The 23,063-nt window shown below is 50.3% G+C and overlaps 1 non-coding gene and 1 pseudogene across 1 annotated transcript; one reads left to right on the plus strand and one right to left on the minus strand.

Moving 5' to 3' along the window:
• LOC120381647 overlaps positions 1-23,063 on the minus strand; it is a 438,779-nt pseudogene that overhangs the window by 285,494 nt on the left and 130,222 nt on the right.
• Positions 17,809-17,881, plus strand: TRNAV-AAC. The gene has a single exon. It is a non-coding gene; the product is annotated as a tRNA-Val (tRNA).

The following is a 23,063-nucleotide window of genomic DNA, read 5'->3' on the forward strand; positions in this document are numbered from 1 at the left end:
CCGCTGTGTGACAGTGTTCACGGACAATACAACAGCAATGTTCTACGTGAACAAGCAGGGCGGAGCCCGCTCCTCCCTCCTCTGCAAGGAAGCGATGCTCCTGTGGGACTTCTGCGTGACCCACTCCATTCACCTGGAAGCGTCCTTTCTTCCGGGAGTGCAGAACACGCTGGCCGACCATCTCAGCAGGTCGTTCCTCTCCCACGAGTGGTCTCTCCGCCCCGACGTCGTACACACGATCTTCCAGAGGTGGGGGTTTCCCCAAGTAGACCTATTCGCGTCCAGGGAGAACAGGAAGTGTCACCTGTTTTGCTCGTTCCGGGGTCACTCGCCGGGCTCCCTGTCGGACGCCTTCCTGTATTCCTGGAAGGATCGCCTACTCTACGCCTTCCCTCCGTTCCCGCTCGTTCACCGAGTGCTTCAGAAGCTGCGGAGGGACAGAGCCACCGTCATTCTCGTAGCTCCGGCCTGGCCGAGGCAGCATTGGTACTCCCTGCTGCTCGAGCTCTCCGTTCGGGATCCCATTCCCCTTCCGTTGTGGCCGGACCTCATCACCCAGGACTTCGGCAGGCTCCGCCATCCGAGCCTGCAGTCCCTTCATCTTACAGCTTGGTACCTGAGTGGTTGACCCACGCAGAGAGGGGCTGTTCGGCGGCAGTACAGCAAGTCCTGCTAGAGAGCAGAAAGCCTTCCACTCGCTCCACCTATCTGGCGAAATGGAAGCGATTCGCGCTCTGGTGTGACCAACGAGGCCTCAATCCCTTCGTAGTCCCGGTCCCTACCATCCTGGACTACCTCTGGTACCTTAAGGAGCAAGGTCTTGCGGTCTCCTCCTTAAGAGTTCACCTGGCAGCAGTGTCCGCCTTTCGTCCATCTGTGGAAGGTCGGTCCATCTTCTCCAACCAGATGGTTTCCCGCTTCCTTAAAGGCCTGGACCGCTTGTACCCGCCGGTGCGTCCTGCTCCGACCTGGGATTTGAACCTCGTGCTGGCCAAGTTGATGGGTCCCCCCTTCGAGCCCTTGGCCACATGCTCCCTGCTCTACCTCTCCTGGAAGACGGCCTTCCTCGTCGCCATTACATCAGCGAGACGAGTTTCTGAGCTCCGCGCTCTGACGGTTGGTCCGCCATACACCGTCTTCCACGGGGACAAGGTGCAGCTTCGACCACATCCGGCCTTCCTCCCAAAGGTGGTGTCAGCCTTCCACCTCAACCAGGAGATCTTCCTCCCGGTGTTCTTCCCGAAGCCGCATGCCTCGCCTCGGGAGCAACAGCTGCACACCCTCGACGTCCGCAGGGCACTCGCTTTCTACATCGAGCGGACTAAGCCCTTCCGGCGTTCGCCCCAGCTGTTCGTAGCGGTTGCTGACCGCATGAAAGGCGAGCCGATATCCTCCCAGCGGATTTCCTCTTGGGTCACTGCGTGTATCTGGACCTGCTACGAGCTTGCTCGCGTGCCGCCGTGCCGCCTCACCGCTCACTCCACGAGAGCGCACGCCTCGTCCGCCGCCTTCCTGGCCCATGTTCCCATCCAGGACATCTGTCGAGCGGCCACCTGGTCTTCGGTCCATACCTTCACCTCCCACTACGCGTTGGTGCAACAGTCTCGAGACGACGCAGCCTTCGGCTCCGCGGTATTACACTCCGCCACGTCTCACTCCGACCCCACCGCCTAGGTAAGGCTTGGGAATCACCTAACTGGAATGCATAGGAGCAATCGCTCGAAGAAGAAAAGACGGTTACTCACCGTAGTAACTGTTGTTCTTCGAGATGTGTTGCTCCTATCCATTCCAGACCCGCCCTCCTTCCCCACTGTCGGAGTAGCCGGCAAGAAGGAACTGAGGAGCGGACGGGCCGGCTGGGGTATATATTCAGCGCCATAGCGGCGCCACTCCAGGGGGCGCCCAGCCAGCCCGCCGGAGTTGCTAGGGTAAAAAAGTTCCGAGATGCCGTGCACGCACGGCGCGCACACCTAACTGGAATGGATAGCAGCAACACATCTCGAAGAACAACAGTTACTACAGTGAGTAACCGTCTTTTATTTCTCGTGTCTTGCTTACAATACTCCTGGTAATACATCCCAGAATGATACTTGCTTTTTTGCAACACTGTTGACTCCTATTTAGCTTGTGATCCACTAGGACCCCCAGATCCCTTTCCGCTGCACTCCTTCCTAGGCCGTCATTTCCCATTTTGTATGTGTGCAACTGATTGTTCCTTCCTAAATGAAGCACTTTGGCTTTGTCCTTATTGAATTTCATCCTATTTACTTCAGACCATTTCTCCAGTGTGTCCAGATGATTTTGAATTTCAGTTCTATCCTCCAAAGTCCTTGCAACCCCTCCCAGCTTGGTATCTCCCGCAAACTTGATAAGTGTAAGAGAGAGACTCTGCTCCTGGGAGGGTTTCACCATGTCTCAGAGGGTTACACCCTGGTGGGAGGGGGCTAGGCCTGTACTGGTATACGGTCACTCTGTGCTTCACAGTGTGGCAGAACCTAGAATGTCCATTAGCAGGGGAAAACCTGGGGGGAATCGACATGTGGAAAGGACAGAAACCCTGTTTGAATTCTCTCACATTGCCCTTCTCGCCCTGGCAGGTTACAGAATAACGTCCACGTTTTGCTCCAGATCATCCCCTCCTCCCAGGGGGAAGGAAATGGCTGCAATGGAGCTGGCTCAGGTAAGGGATTATCAGGAGCTGGTGGTGGGTTCTGCTTGGAGGGAGAGAAGCAGTAAATGTATAGGAGGGTGGGAGCTAGTGATGAGCTGCCAAAATATTAACAACAGGTTCCCTCCTCCTCACCTCACAAGGGGGTCATGCCCCCCCGGGGGTCGTGCCCCATCCAACCCCCCATGCTCCTTTTCCAATGACACTGAACATGACGCATCTTGCATAAAATGCATCATAATTATGTCCTAATCATTTGATAATCATACCACTATGCTGAATGTGGGGTGTAGTGTCAGGGCCTAATTTCAAGGCACAGGAGTTGGGAATGGAACTTCCCCTCTTTGTGGAACAGGAAATAACCCTCCAGCCAGGGCTGGGAAAACTTCCCAGACTCCCAGTGCTGGAGCCTGAACCTGCTGACACTTCATTAGTTACCCCCACCCCCAGTCTTTGTGGCAACTACAAATGTTATTGGTGATGATTTTATATTCTCTTCCAGGTCATTGATAAGAATGTTAAATAGCACAGGGCCAAGAACCAATCCTTGTGGGAACCCCCTAGAAAGAAATCTACTCAAGCATGGTTCCCCATTTACAATCATAGTTTTTAATCTATTTAATGTATGTTGTGTTTATTTTGTATCTTTCTAGTTTTCTAGTCAAAATGTTGTGCTGAACCAAGTAATATGCCTTACAGAAGTTTAGGTATATTACATCAATACTATTAGTTGCAACCAAACTTTTGATCTCATCCAATAAGGATATCCAGTTACTTTGATTGGATCTGTTGTCTCTGAACCTTTGTTCATGGGTACTAATTATATTACCTTCCTTTAATTCTTTATTAATTAAATCCATATTCGCTGCTCCATTATCTTGCCCAGTATCAGACTAACAATCTTGTAATTAGCTGGGTCATCTCTTTTACACTTTTTAATATTGGCACAGCATTAGCTTTAGTCCAGTCTTCTGGAATTTCCCCAGTGTTCCAAGTCCTAATTAAAATCACCATTAACAGTCCACCACACTCCTCCACCAGGTCTTTCAAAACTCTTGGATACAAGTTATCTGGACCTGCTTATTTAAACATGTCTAACTGTAATAGCTGCTGTTCAACATCCTCGTGAGTTATTGTTGGAATGGAAAGACTGTCGTCGTCAATGTCTTATATGACTTATATCATCCGTTTTTCTCCAAATCCAGGAGAGAAATATTTATTGAACACTTTTACCTCTTCTACATTATTTTTTATAATTCTGCCATTTCCATGTAGTAATTTACCACTTCCATTGTTAGGATTAATTTTGTACTTAATATACTTTTTAAAAACTTCCTTCTTATTTTCATTAATTGGTCATTGATTTCTGATAGCTTCCCTTGCCAACTTTCTACAATTCTGACCTTCTATTCTTTACTATTGACTTCCCCTTTCTTCCATATATTTTATTTGGAGAGTGTTGGGATTCCTACCAGGGAGCCACCAGCAGGGTCCAGAGACAGCCCCATCTCCTATATTAAGCTCTGGCTAGTAGTTATGTGATAAACGTGAAGACCCTGCCTCCGTCTGTCAGCTGGGAGACACAGAGGTTCTCTCTTTCCACCCTCTGATGCCTCCTGGATGCTCTAGGCAAGGTGGGGTGGGACTCTGTTAACATGTGCCTCCCAGAGCTTCCATTTCCCTGGTGCTGCTGTTCCGTGAACAGTGGGGTTGTGAGTGGGGCAGCAGGTACTGAGTGTTGGACTCTTGCTCTTTCAGGGGCCGGTGACCTTTGAGGAGGTGGCTGTGTACTTCACCAGGGAAGAGGGGGCTCTGCTGGACCCCACTCAGAGAGCCCTCTACAGGGGTGTCATGCAGGAGAACTATGAGACAGTGACCTCGCTGGGTAAGGAGTCCTGTCCCCTGGGTTATTAGATGCTGTGGGGTCTCTAAAGAACCTGAGCAGTAATAACTTTATACCTTTATTTGTCATACAAGTTTTGACAAGTTTCCTTGCCCCGCTTTTTTTTGCCTTATCTCCCACCCACTAGTATCATTTTTGGACATGTGCCTTTTTGGTGCCGTCAGTCATTTTAAAATTGCATTTAATGTATCCTTATTGGCTACATTAATAACTGTAGCTTGCGTGCCTATTCCTCATTTTAAGAGGAAAATATACCTCCTGTAGAATTCTAAATTGAGTAAATAGGTGTATGACTCATGCATGGCTTGTGTGACAGTCAGATGAGCTCCTATTTTGATAGGAGAGCGTATAATGTTGCCATTCAGGACCCCACGGATGAAGGGAGAACAGAGCTGTGGGAGGGGAGGAGAAGGGGGGAGTAGATAATTCTGGGGTGTCAGGACATGGGGAGGGTGTGTGCAGGGTTAGAGCTAAGAAGCAGCAGGGAGGGATGAGGTTGTGAGAGACAAGGAGGGAACACAAGAATCTCCCAAGGTGCCGGCAGGTGGTGCTGGCTGAGAGTAATGGGAAGAAGTGGAGAGGAGTGTGCAGGAAGGGGCACCGAGGAAGTGGCTCAGTCTCAGGTGTTGAAGCTAAGTGGCCTGTCCTTGTGGAAGAGTGGGACCCCTTGGGGGTCTAGTGCACTCAAGAGGCACCTCCCAAGGACTGTTCAAAAGCCAGGGCATTGCACAGATCCTATGGATCCATGACAGTGCCAGAGGTTAAGCCTTATGGGGAAAATATATAAAACAAGAAAAGGATCTAAATGCGTGTTTACCATCGCTCCCTCTCAGTCCTCATGGGAATCCCTGATCCGTTCCAAAGTGTATTAAAACCTTCCTTAAAGGCTCACCTCTTGGTTATCAGGTCATGTCCATTTGTTAGAGGGTTTTCCCTTCACCCTCCGACTTCCCTGGTTCTTGTCAAGCAGACAGCAAGCAGCGAAAGACCAGAAGTCTGAAGCACAGATAATGCGATGTTTATTGGGGTTATTTCCAAGCAAGCATATTCCACTGCCCTAATGAACTTACACCTAGAAAAATTAATGATGCAGCAGACAGAAACAATTAGAGAACCAGACTGATTAACAAGTAAAATTGGTGGCCATAAAGATAAAACAATACAGAAATGAGAGTTTCACAACTACAATCATTGATAAGGGATTTCTTGCCAGACAGGATGCTGTCAAACTAAGTTTTCTTTAACCATCTTAAGATCTGTTTCTTTATCTGGTGGTGATGGGCACTATCAGGACAGGATCGACTTCCTAACAGCCCAATAGCACCTTATTTCAGTGTGACTGGTTTGGGATGTGAGGATGTGACCCTGCATTTCCCAGCTTATGGCTGCCCCTGCTGCTTAGCCAAAGGCCTTAGCCTAAGAACAAGGCCTCAGCCTAGCCTAGTGAGAGAAGGCCCAGACACAGGCAGACTGAGATTTTGATTCTTAGCTAGTTACTGGGGTATAAAGACAAAGTGATAAAAATACCCCTAAGTTCTTAAAGTCTAGGCTTTACAGGCAGGCCTGAATATGTCTATTCTAACAGTGGGTTCTCCCCCTTCCCCCATTCAGTGTCTGTCCTGTCTATTTAGATCAGGGGTCGGCAACCTTTCAGAAGTGCTGTGCCGAGTCTTCATTTATTCACTCTGATTTAAGGTTCCGTGTGCCAGTAACACATTTTAACGTTTTTAGAAGGTCTCTTTCTATAAGTCTATAATATAGAACTAAACTATTGTTGTATGTAAAGTAAATAAGGTTTTTAAAATGGTTAAGAAGCTTAAATTAAAATGCAGAGCCCGCCCCCCCCCCCCCCCGACCAGGGGCCAGGACCCAGGCAGTGTGAGTGCCACTGAAAATCAGCTCGCTGCCGCAGGTTGCCTACCCCTGATTTAGATTGTAAATTCTTCAGGGCATGGGCCATCTACTGTTCTCTGTTTGCACTTTGCCTAGCACAATGGGGACCCACTGTTAGTTGGTCCTTAGGCACTAAGGTAGTGAATATGATTTGTTATAATAGTAACTCTCCTGCCACTTTGAGCCAAGGAAGATGGCCTTGGGATGCATAGCCTTATTTGGGGTGTGTTAGTAATGTTGATTTGATTTATCAACTTACTTTAATTTGTATTGTAATTATTTTAATTAATTAATAATAATACTTAATCATTTATATTAAGTAATATGGGTTTAGGCTCGCCAATTTGTTTGATCAGAAGATAAAAGTTCGTGTTTCGAATCAGGTTCCACAGAATTGATAAAGGGACCTTCGGGGGTATGACAGGAAGCTCACACGGAGACAGATATAGTCATAACGACTTTTTATTAAACTCAATGAAATAGTGAGTAAATTGTAAAACAGGTAGAATTACAGAGTTACAATTGTATTACTGTTATTCAAGAGATACATATGATGATACAATATTATGTGCTGCAAACTTGGTTAATATTCACACCCTGTTTTGATAAACTGGCGTTGGCCTCGCCTCTGGCAGTTCCAGTTTCACAGCTCTTGCAGAGGAAACTAATGCAAAGAGCTGTCAAAGCTACTTTGGAATTTATTTTTTAGCTCAATTAAATAATCTAATACACAAACTAAAATAACATTTAGAGAGACCAAGCTTAGCCGAGTCCCTTTTGAACTTAAAGTTTGAAAAGAAAATAAGTGCGGCCTATTACTGGTTAATACCTGTCGTAGATGGATAGCATGAATACGTAGTTGAAGATGGTGAAGTGTAGAGAAGAAGGAGGAGGTCAAGGTGGGGGTGGGGATACCATAGTGAGGTAGGTTACCTCTTTTTATAGAAATAAATGCTGGAAATCCTTCCTCTTATGCCCAAATTTCAGTCTTCCCCCATAGAAATTATAGGGTACGCTTACTCCATAGGCTAGTATGTATTTGCATATGGATGACAGGTATCTGCGCACTTGTGGGGTACTTGTTCAGTCTGTGAGTACAACTTTGAAAAATCCCCTTTGCTATTCTTCATTGTCTATTGGTCTAGGTAAAGGGTCTTAGACCTAAGCGTAGGCACTTTATTTGGGTATAGGATAAACAGTTCCTTTTCTGGGTAAAAGGGCACAGGATGTAGCTATGCCAACTTTGCTTTAGCTTAAAATGCAGGTTTTTGGCCTGTAGGTTTCTTGCATTACAGCCAAACGTATTTTTAATATGAATTAATAAACCTATCACAATACTGTACTTACAAGAAAAGAGATATTGATGCAGGCAAGCAGATGAATCCTGAGGGCTACAGATGTTACTGCCTAAAAATGAGATGGGGTTAAAACTATGGAATATTCTTTGTGACAAGTATCTCACAAATTCCACTGACCTCCCTTGTTTTCTTTGCCTGCAGTAGGGTTTCCAATTTCCAAACCTGATGTGATCTCCCAGCTGGAACGAGGGGAAGAGCCGTGGGTCCCAGACCTCCAGGGCTCTGAGAAAGAAGTGCTCCCGAGAGCTGCCTGCACAGGTGAGGAATTGGTTAAACAACTCAACAACTGCTTAGGAATGCAGGAAACATTTGGGATGCCCTACAAAGACCCTGTGAGCTCTTCAAATTCAGGATTGTTCCCTGCAGATGAGTGACATCTGCCATAATGATTCCACATGGCTTCTGTCCTATTCTGACTGACAACTGGCAGCAGGTCGCTCCCTGAGAGTTATGGTGCAGGTCGCTCTCACTTTCCCCTGAGAGTTATGGTGCAATGAGGACCCAGAACTGATGCCTTCCTCTCTTCTCTTTGGAAGAGCTTGGGGAAAATCAGCTCCTGATAGGTTCGATCTCTCCCACATATATTTTGGTTTGTTCATCCCTTATTCCATTCCTCTCTCTGACATTTCCTTTCTCTCAGGCACAGGGAGTGACCTATGTCTGGATTCTCTCTGTCTCCCATCCGGCGATGGGATGGTGAGTGAGAACGAGGAGGAGAAACCCCAGCAGGAAGACACTGTGCAAGTAGATCCACATTGGATGTTATCAGGAAGATCCACAGGGAATGTTTCCAGGAGTTGTGCACTCCCAGAAAACACACAAGCCTGTGAGACTCAGCAGAGGCCAGAGGAAAACTACAGTAGCCACTCAGCCGTTATTCCACGCAACAGAATCAACTTGGAAGAGAGACACTACATGTGCCATGAGTGCGGGAAAAGCTTCAATCAGCGCTCACACCTTATCAGACATCGGAGAATCCACACTGGGGAGACGCCCTACACGTGCTCTGAGTGCGGGAAAAGCTTCAATCAGCGCTCAAACCTTATCACACATCAGAGAATCCACACAGGGGAGACGCCCTACACGTGCTCTGAGTGCGGGAAAAGCTTCAGTTACAGCTCAGTCCTGAGCATACACAGGAGAATCCACACAGGGGAGACGCCCTACACATGCTCTGAGTGTGGGAAAAGCTTCAATCAGAGCTCAAACCTTATTACACATCAGAAAATCCACATGAGAGAGAACTGTAATAAATCCCTTGACTAGGGCTGGAGAAAGATTTATTTTTTTAATCACATTTGCTCATTCCCACATAGTGATTTTTGCACCATCTTCACCGTGGTGTCTCAGCTCCACCAGATCAGTTGCCTGCTTCTGCCTTTTGCAGCTCATCCTTCTTTGGGGTCAGTCCTGTGATCTTTTCTATCAACTCCTTTCCTTTGAGTCAAATGAGTGTGTGTCCCTCCGGCCAGGAATGTTCGTCAGCTCCAGGTGGGGGAGAGGTTTGATCCCAACAAGCTACACTGAGGCTAAAACTACCTGTGCCTGACATCCACTAGGGCTGTACATGGCGTTGGCTGCTCAAGTTAGTGATCTTGGTGTAACAAGACAATTATAGTTGTTGTGCAGATGCAGCCCAGGTGCAGGGGTTGGCATTAGCTTCCCCCTTGACCTGACCTAAACTCCATCACTTTCCCTAGTCTAAACAAACCCTGAGCATCATGGTTATACTGTTCCCCCATTTCAAAGGCTTTGTTAGTCATCGAGTTCACTCTTGGGGAAGAAGTTGTTTTACTCCCAGTTGCTTTGATGTTGGTTCAGGTTGTGCTGGGGAGCAGATATTTTTATTATCATTTTTCTCACTTAAAATATATTGAACTATAACAAAGTGCAGGAACAAGGCAGGGATAGGGGAAAATGTCATTTCTCCTCTATAACAACAGAAGAAGATAGGGAATCCCTCTGATTTACTCTGATTCCTCATCACCATCCTAATCCCCCTGTTGTGCAGTTGGTTAGGTCAGTATTTTTTCTAAAGGGCTGGGAAGAGGATTCCCTCGTAAATAACTTGTAACTAAACAAAGTGCCCAGGCATTGGGCTCCCAAAGCCGTTGTGGCCCAGGCCCTGCACAAAGTGGCTCCTGAAGAGATCTCCTTCCTCATTAGCTGCATGTTGCCTATTATTTGGGAAATACAAACCCTAGCTAGGTAGAGATGGGAAAAATGGAAGTGACTTTTCTCATCAGCTCACCCCTGGGAGATGCTGCAAATGTGTAGAAAATGAAATCCGTGTTGAATGTGCTGTAGCTGCAGAAAGATACCTATTTTTAATAGAGACCTGACATTTGTTGTCTTACAGGGATTCTAAGTCGCACCTGAATTTAGTCCCTAATTTAAATCTGTGCCACCAGATTAAAGAAATAAAAGGGCATAGTTGGGGGAGTTGTACCTTAGTGTCGCTACTGATCTGTTGTGCGGTTGGTGAAGAATTCTACACCAGAGAAGTGTAAAATTACTCCAAGTAAGGTCAGAGATTTGACAAGAGTGCAGCTAGAAATTGCAGGTACTAGTGGTTGATTTTCACTCCCGAGATGGAAGCTATGGTGACCTGTGGCCCAGGTAAACTTTTTAGAACGCTGCTCCCTAGTTAAGTGGCATTGATCACACTCCTGAAGGACGCCATGATTAAATTGGGCACAACTGTCTTTTATCATTTGGATCCAAAGTTAGATGAAGCACAGAGAGAAACAGCTGATTCCTTCAGAGCCATTCCATGCCTATGGGTCCCAGTCTGGCTGCCTTGTTGGACAAGAAGCACTTCCCTGCTGGCCAAACAATGGTAGCCAACGAGGGAATGTATCAGATGCCAAGTTCAGACTGCAGGATACTTGAATGCTGAGTCCAGAGTCTGTGGTTTAGTCCAGGCCTGCACAACTCGTAAAGCGGCGAGGGCAATATTACTCCAAAGAAAACAGCTGAGGGATGAAACACCCCCGGCCTCACCGAACACCAGAGCCACTGAGCCCCTCCCCGAAACAATCCCCCCCCAAGCGCCGCCCGCCCCGTGGAAACAAACCCTCCTTCCCCAGCACCGCCCTGCCAAAACGGTGGCATTGAACCTTGGTAATATGTTATAGGGGGCCCCTAACGTAGTATAATAAAGGTAAAAGAAAACTGTCTTTTTGCTAGAAGTAGAATAAGATCTTCCCCCCATTTGGTAATCAGTCGCCCTGTGGAGTGAATGAGGTGGGACTGAGGAAGGCAGCACCTCCAGACACGTGCAACCCTTGGAGAGGGGCTGGGAGCCAGACCAGATCAGCAGAACAGGTCAGCCACTGACTCATAGCTCGTCTCCTCAGTCCCCTGCTGCCGGCTCACCAGCCCCTCCCACTCGCCTCCTCAGCCCCCCCCGTCCGTGCTGCCGGCTCACCCACCCCGTCGCCACTGCCTGCCCACTCGCCCGGCTCACCCACCCCCTCGCCACTGCCTGCCTACTCACCTCCTCAGCCCCTCTCCCTCACCTGCTATTGTGTCATACAGGAGGCCTGTGATACGCAGGGGGTCAGATTAGATGCTCTAATGGTCTCTTCTGGCCATAAAGTCGACTCATTTCTGAAAAACTGAGTGTAGCATTGGGAGCAGCATCTGACGTTTCCCTGTCTAGCCGGCTTGCTGCCTAGAACGAACGCTCCTTGAGTGGGGTGATCCACAGGGAGTAGCTCAAACCTCCAAAGTGCCTGGCCAGGGGCAGGACATTGGCACAGCAAGGGAGCAGCTTCCCCAGCACACTCACTGCTGTGCAGCTCTGTACGTGTGGCCACGGCTGAACAGCCAGAGTTCCTGCCCATTTCCCCACTGGCTGGAGCATGATTAGAGTGTGTTTGTGGTTAATGACGTTGCTGTAGATGGTTCGTTTCCTGCCTTGGCAATTCAGACAGTCCCTTTTCCCAACATATCTCCAGCACATCAGTCCCTGGCTGGGTCTCCTGGGCAGTGGAAAACATCCCTTGTCTGGCCCTGCCAAGGGGATCGTGCAGAACTGAGACGTCCCTCGGCTTGGATCAAAGGGGGAGTTGGATGGAATTTATCACACAACCCTCCCTGCTCCCCAGAGCCCCACGGGGAGAAGCTAGAGAAGGGGGAGTCATTCCTCCCCTGCGCTCCCAGAAGAGCTGCTACGACTCCTTCCTGCCAGCTACTCACCCCTGGATCCATCCTCAGCTCCTGGGATCTTCCTGCTCCAAAGGCTCCAGAGGCCTGGGGTGGGGAGGGTGTCACTGCACCGTCTGACACACAAGGGAGGTTTCTGGAATTGAAGGAAGGAGCAGAAAACGGAGAGGAAAGAAACAGAGAGAAAACGCCTCGTCTCTCCCCTCCCCCTCCCAGCAAGAAATGTTGCCAAGGACCAGCGTCAGGGGAAATGGTGCCCTGGGTAAACCTTGTACTTTGGCCCTTCCCCATCGCCCTGGATGATCCCCTCCCCTTTACCCCCAGCTCCTGCACTCCCGACCCTTGCACCTCCCCCACCCCTAACTCTGCCCCCTCCTGTGCCCTAACCCCTACGCTGTGTCCCCTCTGCCCTTAACTCCTGCACTCCCCTCCTGTGCCCCCCGCCACTGCCCCTCTCCTGCACCCCCTAACCCCTGCAGCCCCTCCTGTGCCCCCAGCCACTGCCCCTCTGCTGCACCCCTTCACCCCAACCCCCGCACCCCTCCTGTGCCCCCAGCCCCTGCCCCTCCCCGGCACCCCCGTCACCCCTCACCCCGGCACCCCCTCCTGTGCCCCCAGCCCCTGCCCCTCTCCTGCACCCCCTTCACCCCAACACCAGCGCCCCCGCCAGTGCCCCAGCCACTGCCCCTCTCCTGCACCCCCATCACCCCCACCCCCGCACCCCCACCGGTGCCACCAGCCACAGCCCCTCTCCTGCACCCCCTTCACCGCTAACCCCTGCACCCCCTCCTGAGCCCATGTGGGGGCACTGACCTGTGTGCATGGAGCAGGTGGCATTGCTCCTCCCTGGGACGTTGCTCCTCCGGGCACCCCTAGGGGCTGGGGGATGGGGGGGGGAGAAGCGACATCATCCGAGCTCCCTGCGTCCAGGTCACTTTCCTCAGCCGGGCTGCGTCAGGGGAGGGCAGAGAGCAGCAGCTTCTGATGCTCCCCTCACAGCCCAGCCCAGGTGGGGAAAGTGACCAGGACGCAGGGAGCATATAGTGCTGCTCCTCACTCCCCCCACCCTCTGTGGGGCCATGGAGGAGCATTGGGGCAGGGGAGAGCAGTGAGCACCTTTGCACGGCCACACGGTGCCCTTTGACCCCCTGGAGCCCTGGGCGGCTGCCGGGGCCCCACTCCTAAGGCCGGCCGGGTTCCCCAGCACGAACAGCAGAGACACACACAGACTGGCCACACACTCTGTCCGACCATTGCCATTGCAGGAGAGAAGGTGTCAATGGAATCGAATGCCCTGGCTCAGACAAGGACACAGGGAGGTTTTGCTGTTCATGCATCCATGCAAAGGACATTGTGTCTCAGTGTGAAAATAGGGAGGGAAATGAAACACCCACCTGGTGGTGCCCAAGGCGGAAGGGACCCCTATCGGATTAGAACAGGACACGTTCTCAAGCAGCATGTTTCTTACTCTGCCCATCTGTCAGGTTTGATGATTATCAATGGAAATATTTTGCCATTGGGTTGTGTGTTTACACAGACATTGACATTTACCAACAAACACGTAATTCTCCCCGTCCTGCCTAGCCTGCCGGGGGGGGGAGTGTAGAAGGACAGAGTCACTCTACCCAGAGCCCATGCCAGGCCTGGGCTCTCCATGCTGCCCACTTCCCACAACGCTGGGATCCTTCCCTGACCTCCCCCAGACCTCTGCCCCCCACCCCCACTGCTGGGCTCCCCACACTGTCCAACTCCCCTGCTTCCAGGATCCCTCCCCACTACCCTCCTCCCTGCTGAGCAAAAACTCGACATTATTCCAGGGCCGCCCACAGGATTCAGGGGGCCTGGGGCAAAGGAATTTTGGGGGCCCCTTTCAGACAAAAAAGTTGCAAACCTGTAGAATACTGGATTCCCGTGGGCAGCGGCGTAGCCAGGGTCTCACATGAGGGGAAGTGAACTCATAAAAAAAGGCACCACCCAACATATCAAATTACTAATTACATCCGCTCCCTCCCACTTCCTGCCCCCTTCAGAACCCCCAACACCCCCCCACTCCTTGTCCCCTGACTGCCCCCTCCTGGGACCCCAGCCCCTAACTGCCCCCCTAGAACCCTACCTGTCCTCTGCAATCTGATGTTTCCCTGTCTAGCCGGCTTGCTGCCTAGAACGAACGCTCCTTGAGTGGGGTGATCCACAGGGAGTAGCTCAAACCTGCAAAGTGCCTGGCCAGGGGCAGGACATTGGCACAGCAAGGGAGGGGTGCGGCAGTGACATCACAAAGGTCTTTTGCAGGACCTCAGCCTATTGGTCCAAGGTGGTGGGGAGGTGGTGACCTCACAGAGAGATGCTGACATCAGCCAGGCAGGACAGGGGCGAGGGGCCAGGGAAACCTCAGAGACCCCTGTGGCTTTGCTCCAACAAGTCTCCTTCTCCAGGTCTCTCTTTGAGGCCTGAGAGAGTATTCGGGTTCACGGACGTGAGCACCAGGAGGAACCTCTTTTCAGTTTTCTCCTTCCCTTGTAGTGATTTTACTAGAAAGCAGCCGTCCCTGTTTAGAAGGTAAGAGCCTCCTGGAGGTTTGAAACCTGTTCAGTCTGATCCATCTGGTGACAGGTCACTTTCCTTCTCTATACCTCAGGCTCCTCCCCATCTGCCCAATGGGAACAGGGACAGTTCTCGAACTCTGAGCAGTCGAGTGAGATAAGGGGCGATAAAGCCCTCTGTGAAGGAGAAAGGGGAGTTTCACGGTGTTTAGCACCAAGGAATTCTAAGGTTTGCTAAAATGTCTAGTCTGTGGAAACAGTCAGGGCCAAACTTTTTAACCATTGCCTTTTCTAAAGCCCATTCAGGGGTGTGAGTCCCTGTCTTTTAGGTACCTGGGATTCTTTGCCAGCAGGAGAGAAGAGGTTCCTGCCTCCATTTCTGTGGCCTTAACAAACCAGGTGTTGTGCCCCAGTTCTCGTCTGAGAGCCCTGAAAAAGAACATCTTCCCATCCATGAACAAGACAGGAGTTATCTTTCAAAGGGGAACAAAGAGACCCCTGGGACTTACAGACTAGCTAGCCTCACTTCCATAGCTGGAGAGATACTGGAATACATTCTTAAACAATCAGTTTGTCAGCAGCACCTACAGGATAATTTGGTTCTTAGGACGAGTGAGCATGGATTTGTCAAGAACAAATCATTCCAAACCCAGCCTCTTTCCTTTTTTGGCAGGGTTCCGGGCCTAGTGGAGGTGGGTAAACAGTAGATGGGATCTATCTTGGGGTTACTAAGGTTTTTGACACAGTCCTGCAGGACATTCTCACAAGCAAATGAGGGAAATGCGGTCCGGCTGCAATCAGTGTCATGTGGGTGCAGAGCTGGTTGAAAGCCCAGACTCCAAGGGCCCTTCTCCATGTCTGGCTGCCCAACGGAGAGGGGGCATCTAGTGGGTCCGGCAGGGATCAGTCCGGGGTCCGGTGCTATTCAATAGTTTCATGAATGATTTGGAAGATGGAGTGGAGAGCATGCTTCTAAAATGTGCAAATGACACCAAGCACTTTGGAGCACAGGACTGGAATTCAAAACGCCCAAAACAAATTGGAGACTTGGTCTTCTTGAGCCAAACCCCATGGCTGGGCCTCTCTCTCTAGACTGGGCTGAAGTGAAACCCCAGAGCCAGACACTCCTTCTCCTGGGCAGCGCGTTCCGACCTTGAATGGTCAGATGCTGCTTAGCGCTGTCAGAGCAGCTTTGGCTGGGGGATTCTCCCAGCACTTTCCAATAGCGGGAAGGTACGAAATCCCCATTTGCCTGCTGAGGACAGAGCCCTAGAAGGGGGAGCAACTTGCCCAGAGTCCCACCGGAAAAGGAAAACAACCAGCAGTGGAACCAATAGGGGTGTCAGGATCCCAGAGGCATTGTCACCCCCACACTAGGATGGTGTTCTGCACCCCCTGCTGCTGGCTGAGTTTCTCCGTCCCTTGGCAATAAGACAGTCTAGAACCCCAACCAGGGTTATTCTATCTGCTACCCAAGATCCATAAACCTGGAAATCCTGGATGCCCCATCATCTCAGGCATTGGCACCCTGACAGCAGGATTTTCTAGCTATGTAGACACTCCATCATCATTCCACACAAAGATGGACTACAAGCCGTCAGGAACAGTATCCCCGATAATGTCACAGCTGAACTTTGTGACTTTGTCCTCACCCATAACTATTTCACATTTGGGGACAATGTGTACCTTCAAGTCAGCGGCACTGCTATGGGTACTCGCATGGCCCCACGGTATACCAACATTTTTATGGCTGACTTAGAACAACGCTTCCTCAGCTCTCGTCCCCTAATGCCCCTACTCTACTTGTGCTACACTGATGACATCTTCATCATCTGGTCCCATGGAAAAGAAAACCCTTGAGGAATTCCACCATGATTTCAACAATTTCCATCCCACCTACAACCTCTGCCTGGACCAATCCACACAAGAGATCCACTTCCTGGACACTACTGTGCTAATAAGCGATGGTCACATAAACACCACCCTATACCGGAAACATACTGAACGCTATACTTACCTACATGTCTCCAGCTTTCACCCAGACCACATCACACAATCCATTGTCTACAGCCAAGCTCTAAGATACAACCGCATTTGCTCCAACCCCTCAGACAGAGACAAACACCTACAAGATCTCTATCAAGCGTTCTTACAACTACAATACCCACCTGCTGAAGTGAAGAAGCAGATTGACAGAACCAGAAGAGTACCCAGAAGTCACCTACTATAGGACAGGCCCAACAAAGAAAGTAACAGAACCCCCACTAGCCATCACCTTCAGCCCCCAACTAAAACCTCTCCAGTGCATCATCAAGGATCTACAACCCGTCCTGAAGGACAATCCCTCACTCTCACAGATCTTGGGAGACAGGTCAGTCCTCGCTTACTGACAGCTCCCCAACCTGAAGCAAATACTTACCAGCAACCACACAACAAAAACACTAACCCAGGAACCCATCCTTGCAACAAAGCCCATTGCCAACTCTGTCCACATATCTATTCAGGGGACACTATCATAGGATCTAATCACATCAGCCATGCCATCAGGGGCTCATTCACCTGCACATCTACCAATGTGATATGTGCCATCATGTGCCAGCAATGCCTCTCTGCCATGTACATTGGCCAGACCAGAGAGTCTGTACATAAAAGAATAAATGGACACAAATCAGACATCAAGAATTATAACATTCAAACACAGCCAGAGAACACTTCAATCTCCCAGGTCACTCGATTACAGACCTAAATGTCGCAATATTACAACAAAAAACCTTCAACAACAGACTCCCACGAGAGATGCTGAATTGGAATTAATTTGCAAACTGGACACCATTAAATTAGGCTTGAATAAAGACTGGGAGTGGGTGGGTCATTACACAAAGTACAACTATTTCCCCATGTTTATTTGTCCCCCTACTGTTACTCACACCTTCTTGTCAACTGTTGGAAATGGGCCATCCTGATTATCACTACAAGTTTTTTTCTCCTGCTGATAATAGCTCACCTTAACTGCTCACTCTCATTATAGTGTGGATTGCAACACTCATTTTTTCATGTTCTCTGTAAGGTAAGGAATGGTATCCCAAGCCTCTGTTTGTCAGAGGGTGGAGATGGATGGCAGGAGAGAGATCACTTGATCATTACCTGTTAGGTTCAGTCCCTCTGGGGCACCTGGCATTGGCCACTGTTGGCAGATAGGATATGAGGTTGGATGGACCTTTGGTCTGACCCAGTCTGGCCGTTCTTATGAAGGGAGGGGCAAAACCTTGCAACAGAGTTTCTGTAGTGTAGTGGTTATCACGTTTGCCTAACACGCAAAAGGTCCCTGGTTCAAAACCAGGCAAAAACATGATGGCTTAATTTTTCCCAGCTCCTAGTGGCCTGTCCCTGCTGTTGTAGGAGCAGCAGTGATTTCTATGCTCAATAGGTCTGTTATACTTCCTCCATTCCCATTTTTGTCTCCTCTCCCTCTCTGAATGCCTGTGAAGTGGCTTTCCCCCTCCCCCTCCCGCTCCCTCCTGCAATGCTTGTGGGATGAAGGGGCTGGTTGAACAGCTGGAAGAGCAGAAGAGCTCCTAGATAGACAAGGTGTCTGGGACTCTCATTAGGCAGCGATCACACACCCAGAGCATGGACACTCCCCAAGGTGGAGTGTGACCCACCAGATGCAGCCAAGTCATCTCCAGTCCCAGGCCATGAGGAGCGGGTCCTTAAAAGGGGAAGGGGCCCTGTGCTCAGGAGTCACTCACAAGCTTGTACCTCCAGTGAATGCCCTTCGCCCCGACCGCCTGGCCAGTGGTTCGCTGCATTGAAGTTCATTGTGCCTCAGGAAGACTTACCTTCATTGCACCGTCCATCGCGGCGCTGTGGGACACTTACCTTGCAGAATCCTGTGCCTGCCTCTTGGCTTCCCAGGGGTGGCTACTTGCAGCCCAGGAGAAGGAGGATGGTTCTGGTGAAAGGAAGACAAGCAAACTCTGGGAGGAAATTTGGGTGTGGGCTCTGCGCTGGGGGGTGGGGGTGGGGGTGGGGGTGGGGTGCAGGAGGGGTGGTGCAGCTCCCAAAGTGACCGGCAGCAGCTCCTAGATGAGTGGGGCCAGGGGATCTCCATGTGCTGCTGTCTGCAGGCGCTGCCTCCAGAGCTCCCATTGGCTACAGTTCCTGGCCAATGGGAGCTGCGGAGTTGGTGCTCGGGGCAGGGGCAGCACGTGGAGACACTCCCCCCACCCCAGGGGATGCTGGGACATGCCAGCCACTTCTGGGAGCGGCACGGAGGGACGGATGTAGAGTGGGCATGGAGCCACCTTAGTGCTGCTGGCACATCTCTGCACACCCGTTGTGGGGGGAGGGGAGCAGAGGGCCTCCATGTGCTGCCTGGGGTAGGGGCAGTGCACAGAGCTGCCTCCCCTCCCGGGTCTATTACAGGAGTGGGTGGGTGGGGTCTTTTGGCCTGCAAGGTGCAGCAGGTCGGACTAGATGATCACACTGGTCTCTTCTGACCTTAAAGGCTCTGAGTCTAAAAGGGAGAGGGAAGTAAAGGAATTAAAAAAAAAAATAAACCAAGCATTGTAATACCAGGATGACTCCAACTGCTTATTATATAGTCCTGCCCCTTTTTTCCTCCACAGAGTGTTTAATGACCTGTTGGGATTTGGGACACTGATTCTCTCATTCCATTGATAAACTGAAACTAAATCAATTCCCAGTGGAAGAATCATCATATCATTGCATTGGCTGGGCATCAAACCCAGATCAATTGCTTGGAAGGCAGCTATGCTCACCACTATACCACCAATGCATCTAGTGAAAGTCTCTGATTTTTCACACTTGGTGATTGGTCACCTTACTTCTCAGCATGAGGCAAATGTCTCTGTGGTCTCTGCCGTTCATGGTGGGGAGTTTCCCCACTGATAACAGTTCTTGCTGGGTCAGGGAGGGGAGAGAGAAGAGGCGTTTATTCTGTTTCATTCCTCTCCATTTTCTGTTCCTCCCCTTCCCTTCCAGGGTCCTCCCTTCCATTTCAGACTGTGCAGTGACACCCTCCCCGCACCCAGGACTCTCGAGCCTCTGGAGCAGCACGATCCCATGAGCTCCTCAGTGACCAAGGGTCTTTTCCAACTTCCAGGAGACCCAGCTTGAGTCTAAAGGAAGCTCTGTTCCTTCCTGGGGATCCTCTCTCCCTTCATGGAGATCAAGAGCATGAAGCCTCTGCCTTGCCTCCTGGGTCTGAATTAATGTCCCATTTCCCACTATCTGCTCGAAAGAAACAAATGTTTCTAACCCAGGTGAGCGGCGTTAATTCAGCTGGAATCCTTCACCCACATTCCTTAGGAGATACAGACTCTCTGTGACACAGACTGACTGGGGTTCATCTCTGCATGTCCCCAATGGGGAAGGAAAGACACTGAGGGGGAAGGAAGAAGATGGACAGACGGAGTCAAATGGGGCTAGACCAGAATAGGACATTTTCTGTCTGTTAAAATGTACTAGACTCTAATTGCTTAAAACAAAACAAAAACCCACCAGCTTCTGTCTGAACCATCAGCTTTTCACAGAGCAGCCAAAGTGGTGAAGCACAGACACACATAACCACCTACAGCCCAAGTTTGTCTAAGAAGCACCTATAGTGGCTCATGCAGGCGGAAATAAAGCTGTGGGTGTGAGTTCAGGCCTCACCCAGAGCGTTGGTTTTCATTAGCCACGGAGCTTCCCTTACTTGCTTTGCCCAATTCACATGGAAAGTGCCATAGGAGGGTGATGAGAGTAAATTCTAAACTCTGAAATGCGGAGGTTAGCCCAGAGATTGGGATAAGGGGTTTGAAGAGAAAAAGCTCTAAGAGTATAAAACCAGACAGTCTCCAGGGGCAGGTACGGTACAACGCCTCAACAGGGAGCCATTCGGGGGAGGGGGTTTCACTTCCTCTTTTCAATGTCCTGAGAGGTATTTGAAGATGAAGATAACACCATGGCTAACAGGTGACTGGCATGTCCTGGGTTAAAGAAAGGGACCTGGGTTAATAGTCTGAAGATTTGCGTTACCGTCACTGTCTGACCCCCCTTCAGTGTGGAGCAGGTGTGTACGTTGCTGTGTGGAACGCACAGACTCCTGCAGAGCAGGGGCAGCTGTTTCCATGGCAGAGAGCCTGGCACTTAGGACACTTTCTACACTTGCTGTTTTGAAGGAATTCAGTAAAATAACAGTGGAGCTACAATGTCTGGTCCAAAATTTCAGCCGCCCCTGGTGCAAAAACGCTCTTTTAGGATCTAAATTGGAGGCTCCCGGCACTAGGACACCTGACCAGAGAGCTCAGTAGTGGGTGTAAGAGCTGCTGACTCTGAGGGTCCCGGGCTAAATCCATTTGCAGGGGGAAGTGTTTTGATTTATTTGATGGATAATGAGCACCAGCTACCAGGGGAGAAGCCCTGAGAGTCGCTCCCACTCCAGCTGCTGCTAGGACAGGGGGAAGCCCCAGGGGGCCAGCTGCTGCTCTGGCCACCCCAGAAGTGCTGCCAGAGGCCACCAGGCTGTGGCTGCTCCTGCTGCCCTCGGGACCACTGGTCAAGTGGTCCCCAGACCAGCTGCATTGGCTGCTGCTTGGGCGGTCCCTGGAGCCAGTTGATTGAGTGGCCCTGGAGTCAGCCACTGTGCCCACTGCAGAAGTCACGGAGGTTGCAGGAAGTCACAGAATCCATCACTTCCACCACCTCCGTGACAGACACGGAGACAAACCCCTCCCTGCTGTGACTGCAGTTCCTGGAAGGAAAGAGAAGACCAGAAAGTGACGAGAGAAAGAAAAAGAGAGATTCCCTGTCACCTCTCTCCCTGCTGCCTCCCCCCTTGTATTCTGTAACCCCATCTCACTGGGTTCCCTGTGCTGGTGCCATGGGGGTGACACTAGAGTTCTGGGGATTTGGGGGGAGGGGAAGGGGGCTCTTCACTTCTCAGCATTTCACACAAATTTGTCTTTGGGCTGAAATTTCTCCTGTTAGGACTCTCACTCAGAGCTGTACCCCACCCTGTTTGCGGGGGGGGGGGGGGAAGAGGGGAGATGTAAATTGCAGAGCAGGCAGAGAAGTTGCCCATAAAGGGTCATATTGATCTGGTGACTGGTTCTGACTTGGGTCACACGTCCTCTGACACAGGCTCATGTGCAGAACATGGGAGCTCTGGCTTGTCCTAAATGCTGTAGAGTGTGAGTTCCTGGAAAGGGCAGGGGAGAGGGAGCAAGAGGAGAAAGGCAGAGACATTGGAGGTGAGGAACTGGGGGAAGAAGGAGAGAAGAGAGAGACAATAAATGATTGAAGCAGAACAGGTGTCCCAACTCCATCTTGCTCATCACAGGTGTTCAGAGAGACAGGTAGTTTTCCAGTGTCAAGTCTGAACTTTGATTCTAACAATGTGCATTGAAATATCAAGGGGATCTCCACATACCTGATCTCTTCCCTCTCCCCTTTTTTAGTATTAATTTTTATTTTGATGTGTTTGGCTTAACCGTGATCGTCTCTTTCCCCACCTGTATTGCAATTTGGGGTTTATGTTTATTTTGCCTCCCTGTTGTTCATGTCATTATCATTATAACAGCAAAGGAATCTGCAGGAGCAAAAACTGACTCAAAACTTCATTTCCCCATCATGCCGGAACATCCTACAAACAGCTCATACAGCTGGAATCATAACACGCAAGGCCAGTGGATGGGAGATGCAGGTTTCCAAGTGTTCTGTCTTTCTCAGATGACACATTCCAGCCCCTTGTGTGCCTCCATCCTGTATGACCTGCTGGACTTTGACACATTTATTGTCTCATTCTATTGATAATGTGATTGTAACACAATGTGACTGAAATTAAACCACTTCCCAATGAGGAAACAACAGAAGAGAAAAGCCATTATTGCATTGGCTGGGAATCAAACCCAGATGAATTGCTTAGAAGACACCTATGCACACCACTATACCACCAATGCATCTGGCAGGAGTAGCTTTCCTGCAGGCTCTGTGTGCTGGCAAAGGGGGCGACATGACCATGGAGTTAATGAACAGGGTGGATGGGCTGGAAGCTGCCTGACAGCTGGGAGCAGAGTTAGGATCCCAGAGTGACTGAAAGGGGGCAATGGTGAAAACAGATCTCATTGGGAGCTGGCCCCACACCCGCCCCGCCCCTAGGAGAGGGGAACTGAAGCTCAACTTCAATCACAGAAAAATCTTCCCTGGGGAGGAAGGGGACAGCTTGTCTTAAAGACCAGGTTTGTGTTTGTTTCTGGTACATACGGAGGGGCTGGGTAGTGCTGATTCCAGCCCCCAGACTCTGGGAGGATAAGGAACAAATTCAGTCTGCCAGTGACCTGCAGGAGGGAGATGATCTTTTGACAGTGACGGACGCCTCGTCCTAAAGGCCTTTGTCTGCCCCCTCCTAGTGACTGTTTGGTACTGGAATGCAGCCCCCACTCCTGGGTCTCTCCTGGGGAAATACTGTTTCTGTGCAAAACACCAAAGCTTTTAACAGAAAGGAAGAAAAGGAAATGGCCACATGATGG

The sequence above is a fragment of the Mauremys reevesii genome, linkage group 14 (genome assembly GCF_016161935.1).
Source record: "Mauremys reevesii isolate NIE-2019 linkage group 14, ASM1616193v1, whole genome shotgun sequence".
Classification (NCBI taxonomy): domain Eukaryota; kingdom Metazoa; phylum Chordata; order Testudines; family Geoemydidae; genus Mauremys; species Mauremys reevesii.